This window comes from Arachis hypogaea, chromosome 2, assembly GCF_003086295.3.
Source record: "Arachis hypogaea cultivar Tifrunner chromosome 2, arahy.Tifrunner.gnm2.J5K5, whole genome shotgun sequence".
Taxonomy (NCBI): domain Eukaryota; kingdom Viridiplantae; phylum Streptophyta; class Magnoliopsida; order Fabales; family Fabaceae; genus Arachis; species Arachis hypogaea.
The window spans coordinates 39100798-39117023 of NC_092037.1; the positions used below are offsets into that span (position 1 = coordinate 39100798).

Consider the following 16226-nt stretch of genomic DNA (forward strand, 5'->3'; position numbering starts at 1 on the left):
AATGATCAACTTGAAAATGGGTGTCGAAACAAGATATGGGTGATGGGCGGATAATTTATACGCTTTTGGGCATTGTTTTTAGGTAGTTTCTAGTAGGATCTAGCTACTTTTAGGGATGTTTTTATTATTTTTTATGCAAAATTCACATTTCTGGATTTTACTATGAGTTTGTGTATTTTTCTGTGATTTCAAGTATTTTCTGGCTGAAATTTAGGGACCTGAGCAAAAATTTGATTTAGGCTGACAAGGACTGCCGATGCTATTGGATTCTGACCTCCCTACACTCGAAATGGATTTTCTGGAGCTACAGAACTTAAAATGGCACGCTCTCAACGGCGTTGGAAGGTAGACATCCAGAGCTTTCCAGAAATATATAATAGTTCATACTTTGTTCGAGTTTAGATGACGTAAACTGGCGTTCAACGCCAGTTCCATGCTGCATTCTGGAGTAAAACGCCAAAAACACGTCACAAACCAGAGTTAAATGCCAAAAACACGTTACAACTTGGCGTTTAACTCCAAGAGAAGCCTCTGCATGTGTAAAGCTCAAGCTCAGCCCAAGCACACACCAAAGTGGGTCCCGGAAGTGGATTTCTGCACTTAGACTTATTTTTATAAACCCTAGTAGATAGTCTAGTATAAATAGGACATTTTACTATTGTATTAGATATCTCTGGACGTTTAGTTCTTAGACCATGGGGGCTGGCCATTCGGCCATGCCTGGACCTTTATCACTTATGTATTTTCAACGGTGGAGTTTCTACACACCATAGATTAAGGTGTGGAGCGCTGTTGTACCTCGAGTTTTAGTGCAAAGTACTACTGTTTTCTATTCAATTCAGCTTATTCTTATTCTAAGATATTCGTTGCACTTCAACATGATGAATGTGATGATCCGTGACACTCATCATCAATCTCACCTATGAAAGCGTGCCTGACAATCACTCCCGTTCTACCTTAGATCGAGCGCATATCTCTTGGATTCCTTAATCAGAATCCTCGTGGTATAAGCTAGAATCCATTGGCAGCGTTCTTGAGAATCCGGAAAATCTAAACCTTGTCTGTGGTATTCCGAGTAGGATTCAAGGATTGAATAACTGTGACGAGCTTCAAACTCGCGATTGTTGGGCATAGTGACAGACGCAAAAGAATCAATGGATTCTATTCCGACATGATCGAGAATCGACAGATGATTAGCCGTGTTGTGATAAAGCATTTGGACCATTTTCACTGAGAGGATGGGAAGTAGACATTGACAATGGTGACGCCTTACATACAGCTTGCCATGGAAAGGAGTATGAAGGATTGGAGGAAGCAGTAGGAAAGCAGAGATTCAGATGGGACAAAGCATCTCCATACACTTATCTGAAATTCACTCCAATTATTTACATAAGTATCTCTATATCTATTTTATGCTTTATTTATCATTATTTTCGAAAACCTTTATAACCATTTGAATCCGCCTGACTGAGATTTACAAGATGACCATAGCTTGCTTCATACCAACAATCTTCGTGGGATCGACCCTTACTCACGTAAGTTTTATTACTTGGACGACCCAGTGCACTTGCTGGTTAGTTGTGCGAAGTTGTGAAGAATGTGAGTGAACCATAGTAGTGTGCACCAAGTTTTTCGAGCCATTGCTAAGAATTGTTCGAGTTATGAAAAGAGTAAATCACAATTTTGCCTATCAATGGGATCCGGGAATACATGAGGATCAACTTTGGGAGCCCATGGTTTGTGAAGAACTCCATCAAAGCTTGGAGCTATTAATTTTTAATGATGGAGCTTATTGGAGAACCAAGCATTGGTGGGAGTTCCAAGAAGTGTTTAAGCACAAGCCACCTTGAAAGGAGCTCCCCAAAAGTCCAACTTAAGGACAAAAAATAAAAGTGCTAGGTGGGAGACACCCACCATGGTAAACTCTCTCCACTCTCTTCTAGATTTAATTAATAAGTGATTTGAGTTACCATTGTAGGTAGTTTCATCTTCATATAGTTGTGTTAGTAATTGGTTGCTAGTTGCTTGTGGAGCAAACTTTCCTTGCTTAGAGTTGAAAACCCTTCAAAAACCAAAAAGATGTTGGTAATTTTGGATTTTTGGTTATTTTTGAGTTGTAGGTAGTGTTAGGGAGATTTTTAGCCATTTTTAGTATTTCTGAAAAAAATTCGAAAAAGGGGAGAGCGTGTGTACGCGCACAGCGTGCGTACGCGTCGATGGCACTGCATGACTCCTGGTACATTTTCTAGAGAGTTGTGCTAATTCTGCGTAAACATTAAGCTCCTAGTACAACCTAATGCACGCGTATGCGCACTGCGCGCATGAGCGCCGATGGCGTAATCTGCAATGCGTGTGCCCGCGCACATGCTGCGTACGCGTCCATGATCCCAAGGCGCGCGTAAACACGCATGGCGCTTACGCGCGGATTTGCACCCTGTTTTTCTCCTTTCTCCTTTCTTCTTCTTTCTTCTTTTCTTCTTCTTTCTTTCTACCTTTCTTCTTCTTCATCTCTTGAAAAAAATGTTTTTTAGAATAATATATATATATATATAACTAACAATAAATAAATAAATAAATAAATAAAATACTAAAAAAAATTTCTTTTCTTTTATTTTCTTTTATTGCGTTTGCTTATTTTCATTCATTGCATTTTAATTTTGTTTTTATAGCTTGTTGTAACTTTCTTTTTTTTAATTTCTTATTTTAAATAATGGTGTTGAATTTTCCTACCCAATTGTTGAGAATTTCTTACATTATTTTGGGTGCTCCTTGACTTGTTTGATATTGATGGGTGATGAAACTTTTAAATCAATGCTTCATCTTTTATGACTCTTGTATTCCTTGTGCATTGATATGACCTTATATTGTCTTTCATGACCCACCCTTTCTTGTTTGAACTTGATGCTCAATATGCTCTTTATGCTTTGATGCATCAAGTTTAATAATATGTCTTAGCTTATATTATTTTCTCACTGACATATTGTAGCTGCCATGTAGTAGAGAACCATTTTCTTATTTGGCATTAGCCCCCGCCTATATTTTATTTGCTTTGATATCTTTGTTATAGGCTTAATTTTCTTTCTTCTTCTCTCCTTTTAGGTTGGCCACCAAGAAGCTCATCAGTTATAGTAACCCATCCACCTTGCTCTTCTTTGCATGCACCGAGGACGGTGCAATCTTCAAGTGTGGGGAGGTCATCCGACTGATCTCCGTGGGTAACAATCTTCTTTTTCAACACCAATGTTAGCTAGTTGTTGCATTGCATGATAGGTTGCATGTTAGTTAAAATTTGTACATATTTTTACCACTTCTTTCTTATTAGGACTACTTGGTTAGGGTGATGATTTCTTTTCCAAGAAACTGTTTTAGGGCACCCTACCAATTTGAAAGAAAAAAAAAATTGGTTGAACTTGCTTGAAAGAATTTATTTTGGAATATGGTTTTGAGCTAAGAACACAAGCATGTGAGTTTTGAGGCTAATGGTGTGGTTACATCTTATAACCACTTATTTTCCCTTCGTGTGTGCATTGTTCTCTCTCTATGATTGTAATCTTTGATTTGTTTGATTCTCTATGTCCATTATTCCTTGTATTCATGCATTTATGTGATTGAGGCCATCATTTTATTAGCTTACTTACCCAAACAGTCTTACTTTTTATCATCTATTGTTAGCAACTTTGAGCCTACACTTAACCCACTTGTTCTTAATTTAGCACATTACAAGCCTTTAAGCAAAAAATAATAAATGAGTGTGAGTATCATTCAAGTGTGAGAAACTTGGGACATTGGTTGAGAGAAAAGGGTGTTTTTGTTTGTATTTCTATATTTGGGAATTAGGTACATACTCATGTTTTAATTAAATGTAAAACCATATGCATTGAGACTACTTTTGTATATACTTTAATGCAAAAAGAAAAAAATGCGAAAAACAAAAAGAAAGAAAAAAATATGAAAAAAAGAAAAGAAAAAAAGAAAAAAAAGAAAGAAATAAAAGGGGACAAAATACCCCAAAGTGAAGCTTAATAAAGATCAATGCATATGAGTTGTGAAATGAAAGGAAAAATGCATGAGTATGTGAGAAAGTGAAGAATGGGTAGTTAGGTTAGCACTTAATTGTATAGGTTATTATATAGGTTAGGTGGAAAAGTCTAGGTTAATCAAATATTCAAATTCTAGTCCGCTTAACCATATATGATCCTACCTTGACCCTAACCCCATTACAACCTATGAAAAGACCTCATGATAGTTGTATGCATGCATGAAATAAATGTTGATTGTTAGATGAAAAACAAATCTTAGAAAGTATGATTAGGAGAGAATTGAGAGAATCGACCCTATACACTTGAGCGACTATAGTGCAAATACTTCCGGTGAGGGTTCGATGCTTAATTCCTTGTTCCCGACTTTCATGAGCATTCTTCTAGCAAGTCTATTTGAACTTCATTTTTTTTATATTTGAATTGGTAGGATTCATGAATCGTCATATGATCTTGGCCCTACTTGTGCATGTATGACTTGGATGATTGATTTATTTTTAACCAAGTAGGTAAAACCATTTTGCATTTAGTTGCGTTCATATAAATAGATGCATTTAGGTTATTTGCATTGAATAAATGTTCATACCCCTTTTCTTATCCTTCTTGGTATAAGCATGAGGACATGCTTGGTTTAAGTGTGGGGAGGTTGATAAACTCCATTTGTAGGGTTTATCTTATATTGATTTTTTGGGATTTTATCACCTTTTACCCACATTTATTCAATGAAATAGCATGGTTTTATAACTTCTCCCTTAATTGTACTTAAGAGTGAAAACATGCTTTTTAGGTCTTAAAATAGCTAAATTTAATTCACCTTGATTCCATTAGATTCCTTGATATGTTTGTTAAGTGATTTTAGATTTAGAAGGTAAGGATTGGATCAAGGGAATGAAGGAAAAGCATGTAGAAATGGAAAACTCATGAAGAAATGAAGGAATAGCAAAAGCTGTCAAGCCGACCTCTTCGCGCTTAATTGACGATAACTTTAGCTACAAAGGTCCAAATGATGCGGTTCTAGTTGCGTTAGAAAGCTAACATCTGAGGCTTCACAATGATATAAGATTTCCCATAGTTGCATTGCGCATATGGGCACGCACATGCACTGTACATGTATACGCCGATGGTTGCACATGATCCACTTAATGCAACTCGTGGCCAACAATTTTAGAAGCCTTGTGGGCCTAATCCAACTCATTTCTAATACTATTTAAGCCCAGGATTGAAGGAAAATCAACACACTAGTCATCATTAGTTTAGTTTAGTTTAGTTTTAGAGGGAAAGTTAGTTTCTAGAGAGAGAAGCTCTCTCTTCTCTCTAGAATTAGGATTAGGTTAGATCTAGATTAGAATTTCTTAGATCTAGGTTTAATTCATGCTTTGATTTAGTTTTCTTTTTGTAATTCTCCTTCTTCTACATCTCCTCTCTCTAATTTAGCATTTAATTCTTGTAATTCTTTACTTTTATGTTGATGCTCTTTTGTTTCTTCTATTTTCCTTTTTGATGCAATTCATGTTTTAATTTCCTTTATTATTCATTTGATTTGTTGTTGTTTAATTCCTTGCAATTTGAGTAGTGTAGATTTACTTTCCTTGAAATTTTACTATGCTTTCCTTTTTATGCCTTTCAAGTGTTTGATAAAATGCTTGGTTGGAATTTAGAGTAGAAATTTATGCTCTTGGCTTGGAAAGATAACTTAGGAACTCTTGAGTTACTAATGTCCAAGTAATTGATGATTGGGAGCCATTGACTCTAGTTCTCACTAATTGAATTAGTGAAGAATTCGAACATATGGACTAGGATTGATATAGCTCATTTGACTTTCCTTTACTACTAGTTAGAGGATGACTTAATGGGATTGATCCTTGCCAATTCTCAAGTTGTGGTTAGTGATTAGGATAGAGATCCTTGACCACCAACCCTTGCCAAAACCTTTTTAGCTATTAGTTTATTTTCTTGCCATTTATCTTTCATGTCTCTTATCAAAAACCCCAAACATAACTCATAACTAATAACAGGGACACTTTATTGCAATTCTTAGGGAGAATGACCCGAGATTTAAATACTTCAGTTTATAATTTCAGGGGTTTGTACTTGTGACAAACAATCTTTTGTATGAAAGGATTATTGCTTGGTTTAGAAACTATACTTGCAATGAGATTTCATTTGTAAAATTCTAAACCGTCAAAAATCTAATCATCAATTGCACAGCTTACAAAGCTGTGTTATGGTGTATTAACCAAGGCCTCAGATTGGCATAGACTTTGGGACTAAAGAAGGTTAAAGTAGAATGTAATTCTAAATCAGTAATTGAAATTTTAAATAGTGAGAAAAATTTATCCAATCATCCAAATAGTATGATTAGAAACATCAATACTTGGAGAGTTAAAGATTAGAATATTTGTTTTGTAAATATTTATAGAGAAGACAATAGAGGTGCCGATTGCCTCGCGCGCAAAGGCTTTGAGCTAGAACCAAGATTATACTTTTGGGATACACCTTTTAGAGAGATTGTGACCATCCTTTTTTATGATGAAAAAGGGGTTTCTTTACCCCATTTAGTTTGTAACTATGTCTTTTTTCCAGGCTTTAGCCTCGTCTTAATACCAAAAAAAAAAAAAAAGAATCCAAGTGACCACAAGTTTCATATGGTTCTCTCACTCTTGGTAACTAGAACTTTAAATTCAATTCAATTAATTTCTTTGAAACTTCCACCGAAAGCCATTACTTCTCTCTTCTCTCTCTTCTCTCTCTTGCTTCGGTCACATCACTCACTCTTCTAAGAAAGAAAGAAAGAAAAGGGAAAGCACAAAGGCTATTGAGTTTTGAAAGGCAAAAGAAAAATTGCCAAATCAAAGCAAAGAAAAGGGGCTACAACTAAGTAGCTAGTCTCTCTCGGTTAAAACACAAAAAAAGTTTTTTTCCTCATTTGTGCTATGACAAGGAACCAAAAAGAAAGTCACAAGGTCTCAACCACAGAAGAAGCAACCATGGAGAAAGTAAAGTCAACATGGTTCAGAAGCTCATCAATGCTCAAAATCAAAACTTGGGGCCGAAGTCAAGCTCAACGGTCAAGATTGAAGAAGCATGAAGAAAAAATATGAGAGAGAATAGGTAACATGCATGCCACAGACTCAGTTCTCTCTGTCCTTTCTGATGAAGCTGCTACTAGTCTTTGATGTTGGATAAGAAGACAGTGTTAGGGTTGAATGAGATTCAACCTTGGAAGCTTCACTCTTCTATATTAAGGGTGAACGGCCAAGGGTTGAAGGCAAGGAGAGTAAGTGAAAAGCACAAAGTTCACTCTCATAGCTACCCAAGCTGTTAGAGTTCTTCTCCTTCATGTAGTTCATTAAGTATTTTCTTTTTCTCAGTTTTAATCTGTCTGAGTCTCATTATAAAAGGCAAACATGGTAAAGTTTGTAAGAAAAAGCCAATGAGAGGTAAAAGGCAGTGAGTTAAACTAGGAGAAAAAGCCATAAGATGTCTCAGGTTTGCTTTGTACATCTTTCTATTTTGTGTCATGATCCTGTGGGGATTTCCTTGTAAGTTGGGTTAGCACTTTACTGTTGAAAGCTAGATTAAGGTCTAGTTAAATTTGATTGAGTTTAAAATCTGGATTTGTCCCAGATAGGATTGGGTAGATCCTAAGAAAACATTGTTGTTTGTAATCTTGAAAAAGAGATAGTGAAATTCCATCATAGTTGTGATGGAGACTGGATGTTGGCTACATTGCACTAAGTAGCTGAACTAGGATACATTTGGTGTTATTCCTTCTTCTCTACTTCATTTCTGTTTTTGTTACTTAGGAGACAAAATAAAAATGTCTCTCAACTCGCTACGAGACAAATGTAAAAATATCTCCTGAGTTTCTTTGGAAAAGCAAAAGTACTATTCAGTAGAAAAAGATGCTAAGATTTAACCTTCCTTTCTCTTAGCCACTGATAACCATCAACTACTACTATTAAATTTATTATCATTTATAATTAACAAAAAAATCTTGATAAATTTCTTATCAATAACCATTTATCTAATAAAAAAAATGACAGAGAGGCAAAGATAGTAATCACAGTAACAGTCAATCAAAATAAAAAAAATCAAGAGAATGAGAGAGAAAGGGGTGATGGCAATAAAAGGGCAAAGGAAGGCAATGGCGGGTACGAGTTGTTGGAAGGCGGTGGTAGTTGCGAAACGAGAGAAGGCAAGTAGTCATCGTGTTGCGAGTGTTTCTATGTCGGGAAGGGTGGGTGTTGTGAGATATTGCTTGGTCACGAGGGGTGGATGACGACGCAGCGGCTTGCTATCTCATGAGTGCCAGATGGTGACGGCTATAAGAACCGGATTTTCAATAAACAGACTTTTCAGACTGACGAAGGAAAATCGTCATTTCGAAGTTTTTACAAAATAATTCCATTGAAGTATAGATCCAAACCAACAGATAACTTTCAATCAAAGTTTAATTTGTTTGTCACTTAAGTAAAACCGATAAAAACCGAGAGTATTTAAACCTCGGGTCATCTCTCAAAGGAATTACAGAGAAGTGTGCATATTATTGTTTATGAGATATTTTTGGGGTTTTGGAATGAGGAACGGGAAATGTAAATTGTAAGAAAGTAAAGCTAACAACTAAGATAATATAAATGCTAAAATACACTTATGGCAAGAATTAAGAGTCAAAGTTTCCTATCCTAGATCATTGACCACAACATGGTAATTACAAAAGGTTAATTCCACTTAGTTATCCTCTAACATCACAGGGTGAAGTCAAGTGGACATAATTGATCCTAAACTAACAACCATAAATTACCAATCACACTGGACATCAATAACATCAAAGAACCTAAGTCATCAATCTCAAGTCAAGAGTGCTAAAATCTACTCTAAAATTAAAAGAGGCATTTTGCTGGTGGCCATTCCTGAGATCCGAAAAGTCTAAACCTTGTCTGTGGTATTCCGAGTAGGATCTGGGAAGGGATGGCTATGAGGAGCTTCAAACTCGTGACAGATGATTAGCCGTGCGGTGACAGCGCATTTGGACCATTTTCACTGAGAGAACGGGAGGTAGCCATTGATGCTGGTGAAATCCTACATACAGCTTTCCATGGAAAGGAGTATGAAGGATTGGATGAAGGCAGTAGGAAAGCAGAGATTCAAGAGGGATGAAGCATCTCCATACGCTTATCTGAAATTCCCACCAATAAATTACATAAGTATCTCTATCTTTATTTTCTGTTTATTTATCTTTTAATTATGAAAACTCTATCACCCATTTGAATCCGCCTGACTGAGATTTACAAGGTGACCATAGCTTGCTTCAAGCCAACAATCTCCGTGGGATCGACCCTTACTCACGTAAGGTTTATTACTTGGACGACCCAGTGCACTTACTGGTTAGTTGTGCGAAGTTGTGAAAAAGAGTTGAGATTACAATTGTGTGTACCAAGTTGTTGGCGCCATTGTGTATCACAATTTCGTGCACCAAGTTTTTGGCACCGTTGTCGAGGATTGTTCGAGTTTGGACAACTGACGGTTCATCTTGTTGCTCAGATTAGGTAATTTTTATTTTCTTTTCAAAAAAGTTTTCAAAAATCTTTCAAAAAATTTTTTCTTCTTTTTCGTTTTTCCAAAATTATTTTCGAAAAATCCAAAAAAATTCATAAAATCATAAAAACTCAAAAATATTTCATGGTTCGTGTTTGAATCTAAGGCCAAATTTTAAGTTTGGTGTCAATTGCATGATTTTAACTGTCTTGCAAATTTTCGAAAGACATACATTGTGTTCTTGATGATCTTCAAGTCGTTCTTGATGAATTGCCTTGTTTGATCTTCATGATTTATTGAATTGCACACCATGATGTTTTACACATGCATTCTTGCATTCATATGGCCCAAACATGAGAAAGTTCTAAGTTTGGTGTCCTCCATGTTTTCTGTCATTAAGAAAACTGAGTTCTTGATGTTCATCTTGATCTTCAAGATTGCTCTTAGTGTTCATCTTGACGTTCATAATGTTCTTGCATATATCTTGTGTTTTAATCCAAGAAATATATGTTTTGACTCATTTTGTTGTTTTTCAAAATTGAAAACATATCTTCTTGAATAAAGGATTTAGCAAAATGAAGATCCAAGAACATAAAGCAGAGGAATTACAGAGAAAAAGGTGGGTGTTTAAAACGCCCAGTGAAGAAGGAAAACTGGAATTTAAACGCCAGCCAGGGTACCTGGTTGGGCGTTTAAACGCCCAAACCATGCAGCAATTGGGCGTTAAACGCCCAAAACATGCAGCTCCTGGGCGTTTAACGCCAGGATGACACAAGGAGAGGAATTTTGTTTTCAAATCTTCATATTTTTTAAAAAAATCAAATCTTTTTCAAATCAAATATTTTCAATCATATCTTTTTCAAAATCATATCTTTTCAAACATATCTTTTTCAAAAAAATCAAATCTTTTCCTTATATTTTTCAAAAATCTTGATTCAAAAATTTCAAGTTTGTTACTTTCTTGTTAAGAAAGGTTCAATCTTTAAATTCTAGAATCATATCTTTTAGTTTCTTGTTAGTTAAGTCTTCAACTTCAATGTTCAAAATCAAATCTTTTTTAAAAAAAAAATTTCAAATCTTTTTCAAAATAAATTTCAATCATATCTTTTTAATCATATCTTTTTCAAATCATATCTTTTTCAAAAATTTGATTTCAAAAATCTTTTCTAAACTTCCTATCTTTTCAAAATTGATTTTCAAATCTTTTTCAACTAACTAATTGATTTTTTTTGTTTGTTTTACTATTTCTTATCTTTTTCAAAACCACAACCAATTTTTCAAAAATTTATTTTAAATTTTATCCTTTTTATTTTCGAAAATTCTTCCCACTCTCTTATCTTTTTCTATTTAAACACTAAGATTCCTTCTATTCTTGTGTGTTCGAATTCTTACCTCATCGTTCTATTCTTATTTTCCTCTGACATCTCAAGGAATTTCTATACTGTGACATAGAGGATTCCATATTTTCTTTGTTTTCTTCTCTTTCATATGAGCAGGAACAAAGATAAAGGCATACTTGTTGAAGCTGATCCTGAACCTGAAATGACTCTGAAGAAGAAGCTAAGAGCAGCTAAAGCACAAAACTCTGAAGAGGACCTCACTGAACTTTTTGAAAAGGAAGCAGGCAAAGAAACAATTATGGCCGAACAAAACAATAATGCAAGGAAGATGCTTGGTGATTTTACTACACCAACTTCCAATTTCTATGGAAGAAGCATCTCAATCCCTGCCATAGGAGCAAACAATTTTGAGCTAAAGCCTCAATTGGTTTCTCTACTGCAACAGAACTGCAAGTTTCATGGACTTCCATCAAAAGACCCTTATCAGTTCTTAACTGAGTTCTTGCAGATCTGTGATACTGTTAAGACCAATGGAGTTGATCCTGAAGTTTACAAGCTCATGCTTTTCCCTTTTGCTGTAAGAGACAGAGCTAGAACATGGTTGGACTCACAAACTAGAGATAGCCTGGACTCTTGGGATAAGCTGGTCACGGCTTTCTTAGCCAAGTTCTTTCCTCCTCAAAAGCTGAGCAAGCTTAGAGTGGATGTTCAAACCTTTAGACAGAAAGAAGGTGAATCCCTCTATGAAGCTTGGGAAAGATACAAGCAACTGACCAAAAAGTGTCCTTCTGACATGCTTTCAGAATAGACCACATTAGATATATTCTATGATGGTCTGTCTGAATTTTCCAAGATGTCACTGGACCACTCTGCAGTTGGATCCATTCACCTAAAGAAAATGCCTGCAAAAGCTCAGGAACTTATTGAAATTGTTGCAAATAACCAGTTCATGTATACCTCTGAGAGGAATCCTGTGAGTAATGGGACGCCTCAAAAGAGGGGAGTTCTTAAAATTGATGCTCTGAATGCCATACTGGCTCAGAATAAAATAATGACCCAACAAGTCAATATGATCTCTTAGAGTCTGAATGGATTGCAAAATGCATCCAACAGTACTAAAGAAGCATCTTCTGAAGATAAATCTTATGATCCTGAGAACCCTGCAATGGCAGAGGTGCATTACATGGGTGAAGCCTTTGGCAACACCTATAATCCTTCATGGAAAAATTATCCAAATTTTTCGTGGAAGGATCAACAGAAGCAAGGCTTCAATAATAACAATGGTGGAAGAAACATGTTTAGCAAAAGCAAACCTTTTCCATCATCATCTCAGCAACAAACAGAGCATTCTGAGCAGAATCCTTCTAGCTTAACAAACATAGTCTCTGATCTATCTAAGGCCACTCTTAGTTTCATGACTGAAACAAGATCCTCTATTAGAAATTTGGAGGCACAAGTGGGCCAGCTGAGTAAAAGGGTCACTGAAACTCCTCCTAGCACTCTCCCAAGCAATACAAAAGAGAATCCCAAAGGAGAGTGCAAGGCAATTGATATAATCAACATGGCCGAAACTTTAGAGGATGAGGAAGACGTGAATCCCAATGAGGAAGACCTCAGGGGACATCCAATGGTTAGTACAGAATCCCCTAATAAGGAACCAAAGGAATCTGTGACTCATACAGAGACCATAGAGATTCCCTTGGACCTCTTTTTACCATTCATGAGCTCTGATGACTATTCATCTTCTGAAGAGGATGAAGACATTGTTGAAGGGCAAGTTGCCCAATATTTAGGAGCAATCATGAAGCTAAATGCCAAGCTATTTGGTAATGAGACATGGGAGGAAGAGCCTCCCTTGCTCACCAATGAACTGAATACATTGGTTCAGCAAAATTTACCTCAAAAGAAATAGGATCCTGGTAAATTCTTAATACCTTGTACCATAGGCACCATGACCTTTGAAAAAGCTTTGTGTGACCTGGGGTCAGGGATAAACATGATGCCACTCTCTGTAATGGAGAAATTGGGAATTTATGAGGTACAGGCTACCAAATTCTCATTAGAGATGGTAGATAAATCTATGAAAAAGGCTTATGGACTAGTAAAGGACGTGCTGGTGAAAGTTGAATGCCTTTACTTCCATGCTGATTTCATAATCCTAGACACTAGAAGGGATGAGGATGAATCCATCATCCTTGGAAGACCCTTCCTAGCCACAACAAGAACTATGATTGATGTTGACAGAGGAGAGTTGATCCTTCATTTGAATGAAGAATGCCTTGTAGTAAAGACTCAAGGTTCTCCATCTTTAACCATGCAGAGTAAACAAGAAGAGCTTCTCCCAATACAGAGTCAAACAGAGCCCCCAAATTCAAACTCTAAGTTTGGTATTGGGAGGCCACATCCAAACTCTAAGTTTGGTGTTGGGAGATCTTAACCATACTCTGATCATCTGTGAGGCTCCATGAGAGCTCACTGTCAAGCTATTGACATTAAAGAAGCGCTTATTGGGAGGCAACCCAATTTTATTTTAATTTTATCTATATTATTTTATTTTCTTTTAGGTTGATGATCATGTGAAGTCATAGAGACAATTACAAAAATAAAGAAAAAATAAAAACAGCATTGAAAATAGCACACCTGGAGGAAGGACTTACTGGCGTTTAAATGCCAGTAAAGGTAGCAAAATGGGCATTTAAACGCCCAATCTGGCACCTTTCTGGGCGTTTAAACGCCAGAACTGGGCACCAGACTAGCGTTTAAACGCTAGAACAGGGCAATAAACTGGCATTTAGATGCCAAAATAGGAAGGAAAGCTGGCGTTTAAACGCCAGAATAGGGTAGCAAACTGGCGTTTAAACGCCAAAATTACACTCTAAGGCGTTGTGAACGCCTAATTGGAGCAGGGATGAAGAATTCCTTGATCTTTTAGGATCTGTGGACCCCACAGGATCCCCACCAACCTCAACTCACTTTCTCTCCTCTTCACACCTTTCTACAACACTCTTCCCTAAGTACCCTTCACCAATCACCTCCATATCTCTTCCCCAAATACCCTTCACCAATCACCTCCTTAACTCTTCCCTAAAAACCCCATCCACCTTCAAAATTCAAAACCACTTCCCCCCCAAACCCACCCAAACCATTCGGCCACTCTCCCTATAAGTACCCCATTTCACCCCTTCATTTTCACACATCACAAATACCTTCTTCCCCTCTTGACCAAACCCTATACACCCTCCATCTCCTCCATTTTCTTCTTCTTCTACATCTTTCTTTCTTCTTTTGCTCGGGGATGAGCAACTATTTTAAGTTTGATGTGGTAAAAGCATTGCTTTTTGTTTTTCCATAACCATTTATGGCACCTAAGGCCAGAGAAGCTGGTGCACGAAATTGTGATCATCAACAATGGCTCCAAAGACTTGGTAGCGCTCTCAAACATGAATCACACTTAGTCACAACTCTGCACAACTAACCAGCAAGTGCACTGGGTCGTCCAAGTAATACCTTACGTGAGTAAGGGTCGATCCCACGGAGATTGTTGGTATGAAGCAAGCTATGGTCATCTCGTAAATCTCAGTTAGGCGGATAATAAATGTTATGGAGTTTTCGAATAGTAAATAAATAAAACAGAAAATAACGATAGAGTTACTCATGTAATTCAATGGTGGGAATTTCAGATAAGTGCATGGAGGTGTTGTGTTCCTTCTGAATCTCTGCTTTCCTACTACTTTCATCCAATCCTTCTTACTCCTTTCCATGGCAAGCTGTATGTAGGGCATCACCGTTGTCAATGGCTATGGTGCGCGAAATTGTGAACAATACTTTTCACAACTCTCATAATCCCCGGTCATGAACCCCAAAAACTTGGTGTTCAATACCATGGCATTACACAACTTCGCACAACTAACCAGCAAGTGCACTAGGTCGTCCAAGTAATAAACCTTACGCGAGTAAGGGTCGATCCCACGGAGATTGTTAGTATGAAGCAAGCTATGGTCATCTTGTAAATCTTAGTCAGGCAAACTCAAATGGATATGGTGATGAACGAAAATAAACAATAAGATAAAGATAGAGGTACTTATGCAATTCATTGGTAGGAACTTCAGATAAGTGCATGAAGATGCCTTCCCTTCCGTCTCTCTGCTTTCCTACTGTCTTCATCCAATCCTTCTTACTCCTTTCCATGGCAAGCTTATGTAGGGTTTCACCGTTGTCAATGGCTACCTCCCATCCTCTCAGTGATTACGTCGCCTATGCTCTGTCACAGCATGGATAATCATCTGTCGGTTCTCGGTCAGGCCGGAATAGAATCCAGCGATTCTTTTGCGTCTGTCACTAACGCCCCGCCTGCTAGGAGTTTGAAGCACGTCACAGTCATTCAATCATTGAATCCTACTCAGAATACCACAGACAAGGTTAGACCTTCCGGATTCTCTTGAATGCCGCCATCAGTTCCAGCCTATACCACGAAGATTCCGATTAAAGAATCCAAGAGATATTCACCCAATCGAAGGTAGAACAGAGGTGGTTGTCAGTCACATGTTCATAGGTGAGAATGATGATGAGTGTCACGGATCATCACATTCATCAAGTTGAAGAACAAGTGATATCTTAGAACAAGAACAAGCGGAATTGAATGGAAGAACAATAGTAATTGCATTAAAACTCGAGGTACAGCAGAGCTCCACACCTTAATCTATGGTGTGTAGAAGCTCCACCGTTGAAAATACATAAGAACAAGGTCTAGGCATGGCCGAATGGCCAGCCTCCCAATGATCTAAGATAGCATAAAAATGAAGATAGCTACCAAGGTCTGCCAATACAATAGTAAAAGGTCCTACTTATAGAGAACTAGTAGCCTAAGGTTTACAGAAATGAGTAAATGACATAAAAATCCACTTCCGGGCCCACTTGGTGTGTGCTTGGGCTGAGCAATGAAGCATTTTCGTGCAGAGACTTCTCTTGGAGTTAAAGGCCAGCTTTTATGCCAGTTTGGGCGTTTAACTCCCATTTTGGTGCCAGTTCCAGCGTTTAACGCTGGGATTTCTGAGGGTGACTTTGAACGCCGGTTTGGGCCATCAAATCTTGGGCAAAGTATGGACTATCATAATTGCTGGAAAGCCCAGGATGTCTACTTTCCAACGCCGTTGAGAGCGCGCCAATTGGGCTTCTGTAGCTCCAGAAAATCCGCTTCGAGTGCAGGGAGGTCAGAATCCAACAGCATCTGCAGTCCTTTTCAGTCTCTGAATCAGATTTTTGCTCAGGTCCCTCAATTTCAGCCAGAAAATACCTGAAATCACAGAAAAAC

At 37.4% G+C, this 16226-nt stretch overlaps 1 non-coding gene across 1 annotated transcript; it reads right to left on the minus strand.

Annotated features, from left to right (window-relative positions):
- Nucleotides 1–11606: 11606 nt before the first annotated feature.
- LOC112767048 (small nucleolar RNA R71) lies at nt 11607–11714 on the minus strand. The gene has a single exon (XR_003184687.1). It is a non-coding gene; the product is annotated as a small nucleolar RNA R71 (small nucleolar RNA).
- Nucleotides 11715–16226: the final 4512 nt, after the last annotated feature.